Here is an 18,832-nt window from a genome sequence, read left to right as displayed (position 1 = left end):
TTTCTCTCTGCTGTCGCTGGCGTGCTTCAGCTCGGTGGACTCCGGTCTAGCCGAGGCTCCAGAGCCCGCGTCTCCCAGCTGCTTCTCCTCTTCCAGCTCCGGGCCTCGCCCGCCTCTCCCGGTTTCCTTCCCGAACCAGCTTCCAAACTGGCGCGCTGGGGTGGGATGGTCACGTCTCTGCTCCACGCCGCCTCTTTCTCAGGTAAGCACCACTTTCCTCTTCTGAAACCCAAGTAGTTCCCCGAGAGCCGAAAAGGTATACAGTCGGCGTCTCCAGTGGTTGGCAGCTGGATTGAGCGCAGGGCTTTTATTTTGGAGGAAGGTTAGTTTGCCTCCCATGCCTTCTAGGGGCGGCAGGTTCAGATGCCTTCAGGGGCCAGACCGATAATGTAAATGAGTCACATGGGCTGGGTAGTAGCGGGACGGAAACAGAAGGCTGGACACCCAACAAATTCAAGTTCAGGAAGTTAGAACGCCTTTTCTCCCATAAGAAGTTAAACACAGATGGGCGAGGGTGGAGAGATGACTTTGTGGTTTAAGAACATCAGATGACCCGGGTTTGGTTCCCAGCACCACGTGGCGACTCATAACCCTCTATTACTCCTTCCCTGGGATCCAGTGTCTCACCTCCGGCCTCTGGGGACACTGCACACACGTGGTGCACATTAACTCACGCAGGCACACAGTGTGTGTGTGTTGTGTGTGTGTGTGTGTTTGGTTTTTCCAGACAGGGTCCTCTGTGTAGCCCTGGCTGACCAGAAACTCACTCTGTAGACTAGGCTGACCTCAAACTCAGAGGTCCACTTACCTGTGGCTTTCCAGTGCTGGAACCAAAGACATGTGCCACCACCTCCTGGCAAGGCGTTCTTTTTAAGATTTCAAAAAATTTATTTATAAATAAATAAGTTAAACCTAGATTTAGAATGTTACTTACCACTTCCATTCCCAGGTATATATATATGGCCAAAGAACCAGGTATGCCAACAAGAACTTGAAGTCAGGTGTTCATAGTAGTCCAGAGGAGGAAACAGATCAAACCCTCCACCCATTAATGGATAATGTGATCCGCCCATTCAGTGGAATATTATTTACCACAGAAAAGGAATGAGTGTCATCCCATGCTACAATTCAGGTAAGCCTCTAAGAAGTGATGCTAAATCAAAGAAACTGCCCACAAAAGGCTGTGTGCGGAGTCATTTCACTTTTGTGAAGTAGGTTAAACCCTATGGACAGACTGTGCAGATTAGTGCTAGACTAGACACTGCAGGGAAGAAGTGGGGGTGATTCCTTGCTAGTTGTGGGGTTTCACCTTGGTGTCAGGCAATGGACGCAGCACTTTCTGCTATTCCCTTTAAAATGTCTCAGAGGGCTTGGTGTGGCTCAGTGTAGAGCATGAGCTCAGAGCATGCATGAGGCCCTGAGTTCAGTCCCCAGCACTCCAAATTCAAACATAATGTTAAGTCATGCAAAACTTACTTAATTAAACAAAATGTCACCTGTGGCTCAACAGGTACCAGTTTGCAGCCTCTGCTTTCTGCTCTACTGTTGGCAATTTCCTAACAAAGGAAATGTCAAGCATTGGGGTTTTCTCTTTAAGAAAACTCATTCACAGCTTTTCATTATCTCAGTACTGGAGAGGCTACTGAGATGGACACTCATGGCAAGGACACTGCCTCGGGTACCTGAGGAAAGGCCTCTCTGGGTAAGTAGCCTAGCAGAAGGGCAGAACTCTAATGTTTCCCCAGGAAAGTGCACTCATGATGTTGTGGCCCAGAGCGAAGAGATGAGCTCTCTAGGGAGGACAAAGCCCTGAGAGACCCTCTGAGGTGACACATACACGTTAGCCTAGATGTGCCGCACGGAACATGCCGCAGGCCTGTGTAGGATGCCTAAAGGCAAGCGTGTGCACCAGGACGGACTGGGTGCTGCACACACAAGCCTGCTTGCTGGGAAAAGTGGGGAGGTTGAGTTATAGGCACCCAGGCAAAAGAAGTGTGTCATCTGGGAGTTCATGAAATGGTTATAAAGAACTAACTTGGAGCCGGCTGTAGAGTCTCACATCTTTAGTCCCACCACTCGGAGGTAGAGACAGTCAGATTTCTGTGAGTTCAAGGCCAGCCTGGTATACAGAGCAAATTCCAGGGCAGGCTTCAAAGCTACAGAGAAACCCTGTCTCTAAAGGGAAAAAAAAAAAAATTTTTTTTTTTTTTTTTTTTGAGGAAAAAAAGAAGTCAAAGCTAAATCCTAGATTCTTTTTTGTTTGAGAAAGGGTCTTGGATAAGGCAGGCTGCCCTTGAACTCATTTTGTAGCAGAAGATGGGCTTGAACTCCTGAACCCCTGTTTCCCACATTATAATACTAGGATTATATGTGCCCTGGCTCTGTAAATACTAATTATTATGGTTGTTGTGTGATGTACATGTGTGTGCATGTAGGTGCAGGTCAGAGGACAACTTTGTGAACTCAGTTTCTTTACTTCTACCTTTACATGGGTTCTGGGGATCGAACTCAGGTCCTCAGGCCTGTACAGCAAGGACTTTGCCCACTGAGCCACCCCACCTTCCCCATCTGTAAGTGTTGATGGTGACTCTGGTTCAGTAAGACCCAAGCCCACATCCCTCCCCTTCCCAAACCCCTTTCATATTTACAGATGCAGTACTTTACCCAAGTTCCTGTGGTTTCTTCCCACGCTGTCCAGTGTTCTTCCCCTATACCAAGCTAACAGTGGAGGAGGATGGTGGTTGTGTCTCAGGCATCCTAGGAGGAAGGACTGGATCTCTGGAGCCCAGAGACATCAAGAGTGAACACAGAAGAGGAGGTGGAGGGTCCTGACAGAACAGAACACTCAGGACTGTCTTCAGGTAAGGATCCTGGCTTGGCTGTAGAGCTGAGGGGCTGGGGCAGAGGCTGGGGCAGCCTGAAGAGAAGTGTCATCCAGGGAAGCAAGGGAAGGTTAGGAACAGGCTTCTTGTCACCGCCTTCTACACTGACTGGAGACTCCAGACTGCTAAGACCATCTCCTGCCTCTAGACAGCTGGCCTGACTGACAGATACTGCCTGGCTTTAAGGCCTTGCATGTTGTTACCCTGGTTACCTGATGGGTAATGGCAAGGCAGACAGGACCAGCTGACCCTGTAGGGAAGTAGGCTCAGTCACAATCTAGGACTTCCTCTTCCCCTAGCATGCCTATGTCTTCCTCTGTGTGTTTTCAAGGCTAAAGCATAGGACCTATCATTGAATTCTTGGATGTCCTCCGTTCAGCTTTCTCTGATGGAAAACTTGGGATCCAGAAGGGGGACATGATCTGCCTGCACCAAACTACATACATTCTCAGTGCTGCAGGGCCCAAAAGGACTTGCCTGTCTGAGGTCTTGGAGAGAAGGTGTGTTGGACGGAGATGGGGGTCAGAGGCCATCAGTAGGCCAGGCCTCTTTTCCTCCCACTCCAATCTTGCCTCACAACGTTGAAGAGATTAGACTCATGTAGGCAGTTGGCCCTGGGGAGGGGAGTGTACCCACTGAACTCTGTCCACCTTTTGGGTTCATCATGTAGACAGGTGTACATGAGTCTCTTGTCCTTATATTTGACAGACCTATGGGTCTGGCATGAGAGCCATGCTGTTCAGATGCCAAGGGGTGAGGCACTCCAGGCACCAGGCCAGGCCTGAAGTGAAACCAGATTCCCTGGGTACCTACATCCTGAATTGGTTAGCCTTGAACAATTTAACTTCCTCCAGTTATCTGCTGCCTGAAAGTGCCCAGGGCAGTGGGGTCCTAGGGCTACCCATGGGGAGAAGGAACTCATTGCACCCTGGCGGCCCATCGCCTTTCTTCTTGACAGTTGCAACAGTCTTCCTAGGCTCCTCTCCACTCTGCCCACACATTTTTGTCTCCAGTTCTCTACAGCCTGACAGGCAGAATCTCAGCCTCGGGACTGGTCGTGCCACTACTTCAGGCTGAGACACTACCCTGGCTCCCATCACCCATGTCCGGGGAGCTGCCTCAGTCTCCTCCTCTGTAATTGGCTGGTTTGGAGGTCATCCTCTGCCTTCAAAGTCTCTTTTCCTCAATACGAAACTGGTCACACGGTCTCCACTCAGACTTTTCCTTTTTCAGTTGTCGTTTTACCATGTTCCATCATCTCAGGGGTCGCCCGTCCTGTCTTGTCACTCCCAGAAAATAGCCAGCCCTGAGCACATAGGGACTGGTGTCCAGCCCAGATTTCCCCAAGGTCTTGAAGAGGTTTGGGAAATGCCATCCTAGCATATTACACTGATTGTGATGGTTGGGGAACAGCAAGAGGAGAGCCTTTACCCAGTGAACAAGCTGGACAGCTCTATTTTTAGTTTCTGACATGCCTCCCTCTGTAGTGCTGGGAGTAGAGATGTGCACCACTATGTCTGGCTTCAGTATATAGCAAGACAACCAATATTTACCAGAAAGATATTCACCATGAAGCTCCTCCAGTCACCTTCCCAAAATCAGTGCCATAGCCATCCTTCCGTCCCAGAAGCAGAGAACACATATTCTTTTCTGTAGCACCCATTGTTTTGTAAAGAAATAGTTTTTCTCCTTTTGCATGTTTTGTTTGTTTTTTTGAGGCAGAGTCTCTCCTTGGCTGTCCTGGAATTCACTATGTAGAACAGACTGGCCTCGAACTTTCAGAGATCCACCTGCCTCTATCCCCCAAATACTGAGATTAGGGAGGTTTGGTACCACACCCAGCCCTGGTGCTGGGGATTGAACTCAGAACCTTGTACACGCTAGGCAAGCACTCTACTAACTGAGCTACGCCTCCAGTTTTCTCCTTAAAAAAAAAAAAAAAAAAAAAAAAAATTATGTGTATGTGTGTGTGCCTGTTTTTATGTGCCTCATGTCTATGTAGTACCCAAGTGGGCCAGAAGAGGGCGGTGGATTCCCCTGGAGCTAGAGTCACAGGCACTTTTACATTGCCTGATGTGGGTGCTAGGAGTCGAACTCTGGTCCTCTGTAAGAGTAGTAGCTGCTTAATGGCTGGGCACCTCTCCAGCCCCGGTCTAATGACAGCTTAATTAGTAGACCGACAAAGAACTTAGGAGGAGGGCAGAGGGAAGCCATTTGTTCTCACTACAGTCTCCTCCAGGGCCTGACAGTTGGCCACCTCCTTATTCAGCACACCATCTGCCCCAGAAAGAACTTCATGCCTGTTTTCTAATCAGGAAGAGAAGAAAGAAAGGTGGTTCCTATCCTGGATCCTGGTTTTGTAACTACCTAGTGACCTTTCTGAGCCCTGGATTCTTGGTTTGTAAAACAGGACAAATCACTAGATTAAGTTCACTCGGGTGCAGGGACTGGCATGGTATCCAGGGACTTGACAGTCCTCTATCCCCCACCCTTCACTCCTCACCCTCTCTCCTCTCTGTCCCCTTGGAGCTGAGCCAGCTCTAGCCTGACAGAGAAGATTTGAGCAGTGTTGGTGGACACTAAGGACTTTAGTCCTTGCAAAGGCCAGGCTACCAGATACTAAGTGGACTCGAACTGCCCTCCCTGAGTCGTCAGAACTGGAAGGAACCTTTGCTTGACTTCTCTCCTTCCTCCTTGGGTGACCTGGTGACCTGGGCAGCCCCCAGCAGGCAGTGGGTGGAAGCCAAGACCTGCCAGGACTTGCTCAGGTGCCTTAGGGCAGGCAGCTCAGACCTGCAGGAGCCAGCCAGGAGACCCGCCCCCGGAAGTCCACACCACCTAGCTGGCCCACTCCTGGGCTACAGGGAGATCTGTACCAGCCAGTCCAGGAGGACCTGCCAGGCTGAGTGGTCACAGCACTTAGTTCCAGGACTGTGGAGGCCTGGGCTCAAGGCATTCAAATGTTTAGGGATGTGGGTTGGAGTCTAGCCTAAAAGGCAGTGTTAGCATACCCCATCCTACCTATTGAGCACAGTCAAGGGGGCTAAGGTGGCACTGCCTATTCAAGGTGTATTTTACAATTTTACAAAAGAAAGGAAAATATCAGCTCAATAAAGTGAGCTTGGATTCTTAGGTATTGTTCATGATATCCTGCCTTAAAAACTGAAAACAAAATATAAAGTCATGGTCTCTCTATGTCTGAGATGACCTTCAGCTGGTACTGCTAGGTCCAAACCATCCTACCTCAGCACCCTGCTGAGGGAGAACCTGGGAGTACAGCTTGGCTCTCCTGGCAATTTAACCTTTTTTCCTGAGAACTGAAGCTAGGGCATTACATCCACCAAACACCTGTACCAAGCTGTACCCCCTGTTCCACCCTCAGCCCTCCTGGCTTACTTCAAAACAAGTTCCAGATAATAGCATTTAATCTATAAACATCTTTCTTGTTGTAGTAGTTTTGAGACAAGGTTTCTCTGTGTAGCCCTGGCTGCCCCGGAACTCAGCTTGAGGCTGGCCTCAAAATCACAAAGATCCTCCTGCCTCTGCCCCCAAGTGCTGGTATCAAAGGCCTGCAACACCATCACCCTGCTTTGTCTATAAACACTGTAGGGAAGACATTTTAAGTTGTATTAATTGCGCTTCTATTTGGGAGTTTGGTGGAAATTGAGCTCAGAGCTTTACATGTACTAAATATGCTTGCTTTCTCTAAATTTTTTTTTTTTTTTTTTTGACTTTGTGTTTTGAGACAATGTCTCACTGTAACCCTGGCTGCCCTGGAACTTGTTATATAGACCTGACTGGCCTGTAATTCACAGAAACCCGCCTGCCTCTGTCTTCTGAGATCTGGGATTAAAGTCTAGCACCACCATTCCAGACATAAGCAAGCTTTCTACGACACCAGGCTATACCACAGCCCTGCACTCGTTTTTCTGTATGACTTCACAGGCAAAAAAGCAAAGCTGAGGGCTTGGAGGTGGCTCTGTAGTGAGGCACGCTCTCCGCATTGCCCTGCCACCCTTGCCCGCTGGCGATGCAAGGGGAAGGTTCACCCCTGTAAATTCCCTCCGAGGAAGGCCAGGAAAAAATGACCTCTGACAGTATGTTGGAAAGATGGCTAAGATGCGGAGTCCTACCTCAGCCCCCAAAGACATGCCCCTGTGGGGTTGTGGTGTCAGGGTTCTCAGGCATGTGACCACTCACACACTTCCCCCTCCGTGCTCTTGGGCTCCTTTCTCTACCAAGCACCACCTTCTCTCCTACACATCGCTACTAAGGCAGAAGTTTGTCTAGAGCCCAGTTCTGCTCAGCTTCCCTAATCCCGTAAGTCAATGGATGTGTTTGGCACATGGCCCAGCTCCTGGCTTCCTTCCCAAACCTGCATCCAGACTATGCAATGTCACTGCCTATCCCAAAACATTCGCCAGGCCTCACCCAGGAGAGCCAGACAGTTGCACACACCTCACCTGCCAGGCATTGCCGTACTCCTGCCTGGCCCTCTCTCCAGACCTACCAGAACAGCAGTTTTCTCCACACTGCCTCTGCCCAGAGCCCACCACACAGGTCCTTAGGAAGTTCCTGAGGTTTGGCGTTTGTGATGCCCTCGGCAGGACTGATGGACACAGGACTGTGGTAAAGAGAGGTACTATACACCTGGCAGACAGACTTGGAATGGAAGCTGTGAGTGGTGGGGGCCGAGGCCTTCCAGACCACAGGATTTGTGTACATGTGAGAGTGTGTATGTGGTGCTTGTGTATGTAGCCTTTGTGCACATGTACAGAGGCAGGTGGACATCAGGTACCCTGCTCTGTCACAGTCCACCTTATTCCTTTGGACACAAACTATTCTCGCAGAGGATCCAAATTCAGTTCCCAACTCTTGCATCAAGTGGTTCACAGCCACACATAACTCATGTTCCAAGGCCTCCAGGAACCCCTGAACTCACCTCACACAGACACATGCACAGAATGTTAAAATAATAAGGGCTGGAGAGATGTTGATGAAGGTTAGGCTCACAAGCAAAATAAAACAGTAAATTTCTGTTTGGCTTTGTTTTTTGAGACAGGGTTTCTCTGTAGATCTGTAGACCAGGCTGGTCTCGAACTCACACAGAGATTAGCCTGTCTCTGCCTCCAGAGTGCTGGAACTAAAGCCACCACCATCCAACATATTTTTTTTTTAATTTTTGCTTGTTTTTGTTTTGTTTTCTCTGTGTAACCCTGGTTGTTCTAGAATTCCCTCTGTAAGCCAGGGTAGACTCGAACTCAAGATCCCCATGTTTCTACCTCCCAAATGCTGAGATTAAAAGTGTTTGCCATCACATCTAGCTAAATTTATTTGTTTTTCTTTTCTTTTTTTTTTTTTGTTTTTGTTTTTGTTTTTGTTTTTTGTTTTTCAAGACAGGACTTCCCTGCAGCCCTGCCTGTCCTGGAAATCACTCTGCAGACCAAGCTAGCCTTAAACTCAGAGATCTGCTTGCCTCTGCCTCCTAAATGCTGGAACTAAAGGTATGCACCACCACATTCTGGCTTTTATGACCGCTTCTAATGATCATTTTGGTTTCACCCTAACAAATACATTCTCTTAGTCTTAGTGGATCTCTGTAAGTTCCAGGTCAGGGCTATACAAAGAAACCCTGCCCCCAAAAATAAATAAATAAATACTAAAACAACTATTGCATGTTTTTATCTGTGTATCTGACATGCATATGGAGAGCAGAGGACACTTGTGGGAGTGACTCTCTCCTGACATGTAGAGCCATCTTGCTGGCCTTGAATTTTTTTAAAAGTTAATTGAAATATTAAGAGCCCACAGCCCTGGGCATTAGCATCACATTCTGTGATCCCAGCGCTAGGGGAACAGAGGCCAAAGGATCACTCAGAAGTTCAGAGACCATCTGTCAGACACTATATTGGTATTGGTACATGCTGTCTGTACTCACTGAGACCAGACTCTGGGAACAGGAGGAGGCTTCTCACCCATCTCAAACTCAAGCATTTTATTCCAAGTCTCAGAGCTCTCTGTTCTGGGGACAGGCTGGCCCTTTTATCCTGTAACAGGGCAAAAGAAAAACAATGAACAGCTACTTGTATTTTTTTTTTAATTTTTTTATCTTATGTGCATGGTGTTTTGCCTGCATGTATGTTTGTGTGCGGGAGTTACAGGCAGTTGTGAGCTGCCATGTGGGTGCTGGGAATTGAACTCAGGTCCTCTGGAAGAACAGAATGTGCTCATAACCACTGAACCATGTCTCCAGCTCCCCGGATACTTGCATTAAAAACTTTGTGATGACAGGGTAGTTGAGGCACACGCCTTTAATCCCAGCACTCGGGAGGCAGAGGCTGATGGGTCTCAGTGAGTTTGAGGCCGGCCTGGTCTACAGAGTGAGTTCCAGGACAGCCAAGGCTGTTACACAGAAAAACCCTATCTGGAAAAACCATAACCAAACCAAAAAATGCGTGTGCGTGTGTGTAATACAAGCAAGCAAACATGGTGACCTGGGGCTGGAGAGGCTCAGTGTTAACTGCACGGGCTGCTGTTAACAGAGCCAAGTTCCAATTTTCAGCACCGTGGTGGCTCACAATCCTCTGTAACTCCAGTTCTAGGGAATCTGATGCTCTTTTCTACCCCCTCTGGGCACAGGCACATAAGTGATATACATATGTGCAGGTGAAACCTCCATATACACAAAAGGTAAAATCAAAATTTGAAACAGTGTGACCATAAGAGGAGCTGAAGGAAAAAGCCATTTCCAGCAGAGGTAATTGCTTATCTCATGGTATAAAAATAGCTTAAAAAGGAACGAGAAGCCAGACCCCATCCATGGAGAAAACACTCTGTCAATCAGGAAATTCAAGCAAAAGTATTTCATCCAGGCTACCCTAGTCATTCCTGCTGGATGTTTTCAGTGCCTGATTGATGCTGCTACCTCTGCTTACTTGCTGAGTAAGACTGCTGCAGCCTTACTTGGTCTACTGTCCCTGCTGCTTCTAACTTTGCTTGCTACAAGCTTAACAAACTCAACCAAATCCAAGAGTTCAGCATGGCAGACCATTCTCTGGCAGGTACTGGTGCTAACCTGGAAAAAAGGGAGGGGGGAGGGGAAGGAAAGCTGGGCATAGGGGACTTGAAGGAACTCTAGAAGGCTGAAGCATGGCAAACATGGCTCTGGCAGGCCTTGTCCTCACCCCATTCCTTCTTCCTTGGTAAAAACCATTAGATTACATTCTTTTTTTGATGTGTGTTTGTGTGTGTGGGGTGAGACAGGGGTTCTCTGTAGCTCTGGCTGTTTTGGAACTGTATAGACCAGGCTGACCTTGAATTCACAGAGATCCGCCTGCCTCTGCCTCTTGAGTGCTGGGATTGCAAGTGTTCAACACCATATTAGGGTGTTGGCGATCTGACTAGCACTTTGCAGACATTCTCTGCCCCATGTATTCACAACTTAGTTTTTCTTTGTTTTGTTTTTCAAGACAGGTTTTCTCTGTGTAGCCCTGGCTGCCCTGAACTCACTCTGTAGACCACGTTGACCTGGAACTCAGAAATCCGCCTGCCTCTGGCTCCCAAGTTCCTGAGTGCCGGGAGTAAAAGTGTATGCCACCACTGTCTGGCATGTGGTTTATTTTTGGCACAGAGTCTCACTTAATGTTTGAAATTAATCAGTGCCTTTACCCTTTAGCAGAACGGTACAGGCATCTTTATCTATCCTGTCTTCTGGTTTCCATGCTGATGTTTCATTGGTTTGTTTTTGAGGCAGTTTCATTAAGTTCCTGAGACTGGTCTAGGACTCTAGATCCTTGCTGTAGCCTCAGGGCATTTGGAATTACAACAGGCATGGACCATTCACACCCCCCCACACACACAGGCATGGATCATTCACTCCCCTCCCCCACCCCCACTCCACAATTACAGGTTTTCTTTTGAAAGTCTGTCTTCAACAAAACTGACTCAGGTACCTATTGCTGTTTCTTCATTCCCTCTCACATCCATGCTCCACCTTAGTTTTCCTTTTCTCTGTATTTAGAATTTTCTTGAACAGGTGAGGATCTCCTAGTGGCATCTTCTTGCTGTTTTGGGTGTCTGAAAATGTTTTTGGCATCTTGAGGCAGATTTTCTGAGCTCAAAATTCTAGACAGTAATCACCTCAGTATGCTCAGCTGTGTGCTGTGAGTTGTTAAACATGGTCCAGTTCTGTGAATCAGACGTTTGTGTGTGTGTGTGGTGTGTATGTGTGTGTGTGTGTGTATGTTCAGGTGACCATGGAGGACAGAAGAGGGCACCGGATCCCTTGGTGCTGGAGTCACAGGCAGGTGTGAGCTACCCAATATGGGTGCTGGGAACCAAACCCTGGTCCTCTGCAAGAATGGGAAACCCTCTTAACCACTGGCTTCTTGAACAACAAAGGTTTATTTCTTCCTTTGTGGGGTAGCTGGTGACACACCAGGCTCCTGGTAGGGAGAGAGAGAACAGTGGCAAAATGCTTTGACAGCTCTGGAAGCTTCTGGCGGCAGACATCACTTAACCTCACATATCATTAGCCAAAGCCTGGTTTGAGCAGGGTGTGGTCAGGTTTTGCAGATCTAAACTGTGTGCATGCTCATTGCTAACAAGGAACTGTCAGCAGTAATTTAGTCCATTACACTGTCTCCTTTGCAGAACCTTGTAAGATTTTTAGGGTCCACAGGAAAATACTAAGCACACTAGTTTTTCTCAGGCCAGTGTGGTAAGATATTCAAGGTAGGTTGTTTACTCACGCTGTAAACCTGAAAGAGCCAAGAAGGAAGCAGAGATTCTCCGGATATTAGTAATTATAGTGGGTGGCTACCACCCCTGGGCTTGGGAGGATGAAAGGGTTCAGGAAGTAGGGCTGACAGGATGGAGGACTTGGAGGAGGACCCCAGCTACAGATGGCCGTAGGAGGGCCCAACCAGGCTGGGCTTTTCCTCATAGGGAAACTACCACAGCTGCTCTGGAATGTTGACAGAAGCCAAGGGTGGGAAGTAAAGGCTGCTGGCAGCAGGGACAGGAAGGAGTATCTTCTCCCTGCATCAACTCTCCCTGAAGTGCCCCCATTTACAGAACCTAGCAGGAAGTCTATTTACAAGGACTCGCTTTACAGTGCGCACCCACCCTCACGGGTGGATTCTAGGAGGGTGGCCTGGGACCTACCAGAGGCAAATACTGGCATGCTTAGTAAATTGTTTTCCACGGCTAGCTTTCATGACTTAACTTTGACTTGCTTTGTGATTTTTCAAAAAGTGTGTGTGAGTGTGTATGCATTTGTATATTTGTGTGTATGTACTCACTTATGAACACTGTTGATGCACTTACAGAGGTCAGCAGACTTAGTAGAGAGTCAGCTTTCTAGTTGGTTGGTTGGTCGGTCGATTTGATTGTTTGGTTTTGGTTATGGTTTTTCAAGAGAGGATTTCTCTTTGTGTAGCCCTGGCTGTCCTGGAACTCGCTTTGTAAACTAGACTGGCCTTGAACTCAAGGATCTGCCTGCCTCTGCTTCCTTAGTGCTGAGATTAAAGGTGTTATGCCCAGTTAGTTTGGATTTGTTAGATGGGGTCTCACTCTTAGGCCAGACTGGCCTAGAAATCTATATGTAGCCTAGGCTATCTCAAATTCATGTTGATAGTTCTGTACAAACTTCCCAAGTGTTGCAGCTACCATGCCTGGCATGTGTGTTTGTTTGTCTGTCTGTCTCCACTCCAGCCCTGTTGCAGTAGTGTTGCTGTTGTATGTCCACATACTTGGCTTTTTCTTTTTTAAGTTTCTTTTTAATTATGTATATATACCTGTGTCTGTGTGAGGATGCATGAATTTGTGTGTGCAGGTACTGGAAGAGTCCAGAAGAGGACATGGGGTTTCCCAGGGCTGGAGTTAATGGTTGTGAATTGGCCAATGTGGGTGCTAGGAAAGAAAGTCTGATCCTTCACAAGAGCAGTACATGCTCTAAACCACTGAGCCATTCCTCTAGCCCCACAACTGGCTTTTTTTTTTTTTTTTTTTTAACCTAAGTGCTAAGTATCCAAATTCCATTATTCATCCTTCACTGTGGTATTATATCAGTTGTCTCCTTAGCTGGTGAGTTGTTGTGGTACTGGCTATATCCCCATCACTCAGGAGATGGAAACAAGATGATCCAGATGTGGGCTACATGGTAAGAAATGATTTCAAAAAAAAAAAAAAAAAAAAAAAAAGAAAGAAAGAAAGAAACAAAAAGTGCTGTGCAAAATTATTTGTGTATAGGGGTGAAAGTTAACAGTCTTTTTTTTTTTTTCCTTGTTTTTGTTCTGATGACTGAACCCAAGGCCTTACATATGCTAGGCAAGCTGACACTAAAGTGTATCCCCAGCTCTCTTTCTCTCTCTTTTAAAAGTTAGATAAATTTCATTTTATGTGCATTTTAAAAGATTATTTATCCATTTTGTATACAGTGTTCTGCCTATAAATATGCCTGCAGGCCAGAAGAGGGCACAGATCTCATTACAGATGGTTGTGAGCCATCATGTGGTTGCTGGGAATTGAACTCAGAACCTCTGGAAGAGAGCCAGTGCTGAACCATCTCTCCAGCCTGCATGTTTCTTTACCAGGACTCTCCTGGAACTGGAGGTATAGACCATTGTGAGCCATAATATGGGTGCTGGGAGCCAAACCTCTGCAAGAACAACAGTGCTCTTAACCATTGAGCCATCACTCTGCTGTGCCTTTAAAAAAAAAAAGTGTGTGTGTGCTCACACACAGACATATGCCCATGAAGAAGCCAGAAGTGACTATTGGTGACTTCCTCAATCACTCTGTGGGATTTTTTGAGACAGGGTCTCTTACTAAGCCTGGAGTTCACCAATGGCTGTGGTGGTGGCTAACTCCTTACTCCACCACCATGCTTGGCTCATTTTTTCCTTCTCTCTCTCTCCCCCCCCTTCTTTTTTTAGCAGAGTATGTGTAGATTTATGAAACAAAAGTGAGAAATAACTTCTAGAAAGGGAGGGCTCCCAAGGAGGATTGGCTATGCCTGTCTGCTGATACTTTTGTATTTATCTATGTATTTATTTACTTTACATGGCCAGCTGTCCTTTTTGACTTTTCTTTTTGAGGTAAGGTCTTAGTCAGGCTGGCCTTGAACTTTCTACCCCACTACCTCTGCTCACATTAAAAGTGTTCTTCAAGCCAGGCAGTGGTGGCACATGCCTTTAGTCCGGGCACTCTGGAGGCAGAGGCAGGTGGATCACCAAGTTCAAGGCCAGCCTGGTCTACAGCTAGAGTAAGTCTGTCCCACTAGGCCTGACTCCGAAGAAAACTTTCTGTTGTTCTCTCCAGGCTACTGCAGGCTTAACAGACAGGTGAGCTTAATTCGTACTCAGGACTTGCTCTTGGCCAGGCTACCTCAATGACTCAGCGTCAACACCACCACCAGGGAAGGGGAAGGGCTGTTGTTCCGTTCTCTTATACTCCTTTGACAGTCAGCAGCTGTATGGGTAGTTTAGCCCAGGTTTGTCTCCAACCAGCAAAACCACCAAAAGTGAACTTGGCCTCTTTGTCATTTCTTTCCCTTGGCAAAGCCTTCGTCTGAATCTCCTGCTTCGGTCTCCCAAGCCCTGAATTATAAAGGTGTGCCAACCATGCCCAGTTTTGTGTGGTGCTGGAATTGAACCCAGGGCTTCATGCACACTTGGCAGATACTCTACTATTGTACCACTGAGGTTGTGTCTGTAGGTATTTTGACGGCTCATATGGGATGGACAGGGTCTCTGGCACTTGGGAGCCAGAATACTGAGTGTTACAGCTTGGATGGAAAGGTATTCTGGCACTCGGGAGCCAAGGAATACCACAGGTCACAGTAAGCATAGCAGCTTCCAGCCCTGCTTCAGGGAAAGACTTCCCCAGTGTATCAGCTCTGCTATGCAGGAGAGGGTTTCCCCAGTGAAGTTGTTACAGTTCTGCCAAGGAAGGGTTCCCATGGTGAAAAGTGTTACAGCCCTACTCTGCTCCTCTCAGGGTCGTCTCTGCTCCAGCAAAAGAAGTTCTCACCCAAACCTCCAAACCTCGTTCAAGAGATTTATTGGGAGGGAAGAATCCAGGAGAGTGGCTGCCTTCTGCCAGGGTAACTAAGGGCAGCCAGGGGGGCTGGACAGACACAGGGTTTATATAGGGATTCTTATGGGAGGAGTTTTTATGGGGTGGGCATTGGTCAGATTTCAATCCCTGAGCTTAGACTGGCTCATTCTGCTCAGGGATTGGTTTTCTGCACAGGTTTAGGGTCAGATTTGGCTCTGGTTTCAAGGCCAGAGTGTGTTTCTTTGGCTCTGCTCAGGGTGTGTCTCTTCGGCTGGCCCGTGTTCCCTACTATATATCTTCAGCTTTCCTTTGCCCCTGTCATTGCCCTCCACTCTCTTTTCTCTGGCAGGCTTTCATTTTGTAACCCAGCTTTGTAGTCAGCTTGCCTTGGCCTCTCAAGTACCAGGTTAGGGGCATGTACCATCAAGTCTGGTTTGGGACTAAAAGAGAAAAACCTTAACACTGTTAATCTCATGAAGCACCGTTATTCTGCAGCAGCTGTTTTGCAAACAGCACTTGTATACTCCAGGGACCTGCTGCTTCCCTTCCCAGGAGTTAAAGTCAGCCCATGTGGGTGTAAACCTGAAAGTTACTGTTTCACTGGTGATCATGTGAGGCTGAGATTGTAAACACATTTCTTTTTTTCAAGACAGTGTATCTCTGTGTATCTTTGGAGCCTGTCCTGTCCTGGAACTCTGTTGACCAGGCTGGCCCCAAACTCACAGAGATCCAACTGCCTCTGCCTCCTGAGTGCTGGGATTAAAGGCGTGCACCACTACTGCCCGGCAATACTTTTCACTTTTAAGGATTTGTCTGTGTGTCGGTATGTACACATGAGTACTTTTGCCTACTAAGGCTAGAAGAGGAAGACGGATCCTCGGGAGCTGGGATTAACAGGTGATTATGCCCTCCCAGATGTAGGTGCTGTGAATTGAACTCAAATAGCCCAGCCCTGTAGTTCTGTTGTCTGTGGCACATGTGGCCTCTCCTTGGGCCAACTCCAAGTGGTCCCTGCAGTCAGCCTCTGTAGATGTGTCTGGCTCCAGCATTCTGGGGTTTTCATTACAACTTAGGCTTCACCTTCATAGCTTCACGTACAATGCTCTCAGATGTTTCAAGGGGAGAAATCAGATCCTGATCCATATTGCTGGGCCTTAGTAGCTCTCTGGAATCTTTACGTAAGCCTCCAAGATAATTTTTTAAATTATTATTATTATTATTATTATTATTATTATTAATTTTGTTTGTTTTTTGGGGGACAGGGTTTCTCTGTGGCTTTGGAGGCTGTCCTGGAACTAGCTTTTGTAGGCCAGGATGGTCTCAAACTCACAGAGATCTGCCTGCCTCTGTGACACCATTGACCTAATTAATTAATTTTAATTAATCCTTAATTAAAAAATTTTTTTTCTTAATTAAAAATTTTTAGACAAGATCTCTTTCACACTGTATCCCTGGAAGGCCTGGAAAACACACACACACACACACACACACACCATAGAAGGCCAGACTTACCTCTGCTTCCCCAGTTCTGGGATTAAATTTTCGAGCCACTACATTCAGTATACTCCCTTCCTGTTACATCATGCATTTCTGCAAAACAGGAACCATATGAATAACATCGTGTTCTGCTACCAGCTCAATGTGTAGCCTGGCCCTTGAACCTCAGAGCACCTACCTGGCTGATCTTGGGAAACACTTCTCAAGGTGGCCCTGCTTGGGCAAGATGCCTTGAGGCTCTTGGTTAAAGTTCTCTTTTCAAATGACTCTTCACTGTTACATTCTAGAGCTGTCTGTGGGGGAGGTCCTGCCCTCAAGGCACCTGTAGCTATTGACCCAATGCAAATTGAGGCTTCTCCTTAATTGTGCTAATTTTTTAATAACTATGGCACCCATCTTGTCTATCCTGTCTACAGCTTTAACAAACTCCCAGTTACATTTTCACATTTTTCTGCTCTTTGAATTCTTACTATAAACTTCACTAAACACATTGAGCAATAACTATAACACAATCTGCACATTATGCTATCTTGAAATTTCCTTTGCTAAACAGATTAATCCATTTGTGTGTGTGTGTGTGTGTGTGTATACTCTGTATGAATACACTTGTGTAGATACCTGCCTGTGCATGTGTGGAGGCCAGAGTAGGTGTCCTCTACCCTTGTCCGCTTCATTCTTTTGAGGTAGGGTCTCTCCTGCAACCTGGAGCTTATGTTTGTTGGCTAGGCTGGCAGTGAGTGAGGCCCAAGGATCCTTCCCTCTTCACCCTGCTATTGGATAGGAGCAAGGCTTTGATGAATGCTAGGCAAGCACTCTTCCAACTGCACTGCATACCCTTACCCTGTTGTTAACTTCTAAGCCTGTTCATGATTGAAACCCCAGCACTGAAACAGGGTTGTAAAGCAAGAACCCTTTATAAGACAAAAGCACAATGGCTTGTTGAGTAAAGGTGGCTACTGCTAATTTGACTACCAAAGTTTGATTCCAGGGACCCACATAGTGGAAGGAGAGAACCAACTTCTGCCAGTTGGTTCCTAACCTCCACGTTTATTGGTAGTACACACACATATAAATAAATGTAAGTTTAAAAAAAGGTGGGTGGTGCCTGAAGAACACCTTGGTCTCCACACATACATGAACATGCATACACAAAACCAGTGAAGGAAATCCCAGCATTTGGGAGGCAGAGGCAGGCAGATCTCTGTGCGTTTGAGGCCAGCCTGGTCTACAGAGTGAGTTTCAGAACAACCATGGCTACACAGAGAAATCCTGTCTTTAAAAAAAAAAAAAATCAATGGGGGGGAAAAAGATTATACTAGGAGCAGGAGTTAGAACACAAAGAAGGGGAGGTAGATAATAAAAGTTTGAACTTTTGTTTCCTTATGGCACTGGAAATCTAGTCCAGAACCTTTGCCTTCAAGGCAAGCTCTCCCCACAGATGAAGCTCTAGGTCCCAGTAGGACCTTTTCTAAAGATGAGAGAGAGAATGACCCGGGAATCTGGAGCTTTGCTTTGCAGCCTTGTGGTAGACATGCTGGGGCAGTACATATCCCAAGTGATTATAGGTGTGCTGCAGAAACATGCACTTTCATAATTTTAAAGAACAGTGTTGTTTGCTTAATGTGTCTGGGACTGCTTATAGCCGAGTCAACAATTTAATAAGTAGACACAGCAAAGAACATGTCAGCATTTGGTTGTTATGACTTGCCAGCTCCCAACAAGTCTGTTGCACATTACTGAGTGGACAGCACCTCCTACTGGAAAACAGTTGTCAGCATGTGATTTCATTGTAAATTATAATTTGATTGCAAATGATTTCTCTAACAGCAAACACTGGATGTTCACATCCCCTGTATCTCAGGGTTTGCCTTTGCATGCATTATGTGTCCCACCCTTGGGTCCCATCTCTAAGATTCTCTAAGAAGCAGTATCTATGTTCACAGATCCTAAGGGTTCCCAGTTGCGAGCCAGGCAGAACTAGGTTAGCGCCAGAACCCTGCCCTTTCATTGTCCACAGGTGTCTCAGCCAGGGAGAGTCCTGACTGCACTACTTGAAAGTAATGATGGGATAGGTCTCAAGATGTGATGACGGTACAATCAGATATGGGAAGGAGCTGCCTCAACCTGACCAAGAGTGGCTATGTGAGGATCTGGAGAACATGGTGCCCAGGCAGCTAGGGTGTCGGGTTAACTAGATACCTGCTTTAACTGCTGTGGTCATCTTGCAAGGTGGGTATGATCCCAGGCTGTGCCTAAAGAGCAGAGACCAGTTCAGTGGTATGGCAGGTGACTCAGTGGCTCCATCGCCAGATCTCAACTTTGCTTCTGGAAGGGGATTATAAGCATCTGCCTGGTGGCTGGCAGCCTTCAGGCCACCCACTGTGATGCTCCAA

The 18,832-nt window shown here is 47.0% G+C and overlaps 1 long non-coding RNA gene across 1 annotated transcript; it reads left to right on the top strand.

The window, feature by feature from the left end:
* The first annotated feature begins 15 nt into the window (after positions 1-15).
* LOC127219323 (uncharacterized) lies at positions 16-2,934 on the top strand. The gene is made up of 3 exons (XR_007834266.1): positions 16-202; positions 950-1,132; positions 2,651-2,934. It is a non-coding gene; the product is annotated as an uncharacterized LOC127219323 (long non-coding RNA).
* Positions 2,935-18,832: the final 15,898 nt, after the last annotated feature.

The sequence above is a fragment of the Phodopus roborovskii genome, unplaced genomic scaffold, assembly GCF_943737965.1.
Source record: "Phodopus roborovskii unplaced genomic scaffold, PHOROB, whole genome shotgun sequence".
NCBI lineage: Eukaryota > Metazoa > Chordata > Mammalia > Rodentia > Cricetidae > Phodopus > Phodopus roborovskii.
Note: the sequence above shows the minus strand (reverse complement) of the source record. Positions and strands in the feature narration are given on the sequence as shown.